Source organism: Mastomys coucha, unplaced genomic scaffold, assembly GCF_008632895.1.
Source record: "Mastomys coucha isolate ucsf_1 unplaced genomic scaffold, UCSF_Mcou_1 pScaffold5, whole genome shotgun sequence".
Classification (NCBI taxonomy): Eukaryota; Metazoa; Chordata; class Mammalia; order Rodentia; family Muridae; genus Mastomys; species Mastomys coucha.
The window spans coordinates 57,706,857-57,708,207 of record NW_022196911.1 but is presented as its reverse complement, the minus strand read 5'-3'; positions in this window follow the sequence as shown (position 1 = coordinate 57,708,207).

Sequence of the window (1,351 nt, the reverse complement as noted above, 5' to 3'; positions counted from 1 at the left end):
AAAAAAAAAAAAAAAAAAAAAAACCACAAGTGCAAGATCTGAGAGGAGAGATGGGGAAAACCAAGAAGTAGAAGTCATGCTGGAAGAGGTGTCTTGATATCAGTGAGAAAAGCCCTAGAAGGAGACGAGGCCACTGGTGGGAGGGGACAATAAAGGTCCATGTCCATAACTGGAACTCATTAAAAAGCCCCTAGCTGGGCAGTGGTGGTGCACACCTTTAATCCCAGAACTTGGGAGGCAGAGGCAGGCGGATTTCTGAGTTTGAGGCTAGCCGGGTCTATAGAGTGAGTTCCAGGGCAGCCAAGGCTACACAGAGAAACCCTGTAATAAAAATAATAATAAAAATAAAAAAAGCCCCAGAAGGGGACAAGGCCACCGGTGGGAAGGGACAAGAAAGGTCCATGTCCATTACTGGAACTCATTAAATCCCGAGCAGCTTTCATTTGTTAAAAATAAGCCAGGCAGTGGTGGTGCACACCTTTAATCCCAGCACTTGGGAGGCAGAGGCAGGCAGATCTCTGTGAGTCTGAGGCTAGGCTGGTCTACAGAGTGAGTTCCAGGACAGCCAGAGCTACACAGAGAAACATTTGCTTGAAAAATCAGTTTTCAGTACTTGAAAACAACTACTGCTACTGGAGAGGTCAGCTCAGAAACTTTGGAAAATTCCACCAGACCCTCTCCTCCTGGAAGAGAAAGGTCATAGGCACCCCTCTCCTCCGGAAGGGAGGGGCTAACTACACTCCTCAGACCACTGGAAGGAGAGGCCACTCACTGGCCACCTCCCGGTAGGGGAGACCCAGAGCTTATAGACACATTCCATGACCTTTGGCCACCCACCTCATTCCCTAAAGACCAATCAATTTAAAAGTTACACTGTTCTGCCAGTCACATCATGCCTAATACTAAGCTAAGGCTCACCAGAGTCTTACATGAGCACCAAGAAGAGGTTATTTTCTGAGCTTTTCAGAACCCAAAATGAGCATGTTCAAGGTCATGTTGCCCATGCCTGTCCTCTCTGCTGATGTCCAGAGTCCTGCCTCCGAGTTGTAGCAGTTGATCTGTGTGTGAGTGAATATGGGGTCATGGAGGGTGTGATCAGTAAAACGTCCCTGAAGACACAGTGAATGAAAACTCACACTAAGCAAATGAATCAGGAACCAAATGTATGACAGCTTAGTATGTCTGGCTCAACCTTTGTACTTCACTTCAACCTTGTTCTGAACACAGAGATGTGCACCATGTGTGCACTAGGCATGCCCTCATACCATACAACCCCATGTGCTGCTTGCTGGAACACCTCAGCTCAGATTCTAGACTGCGATTCTCTCTCTCTCTCTCTCTCTCTCTCTCT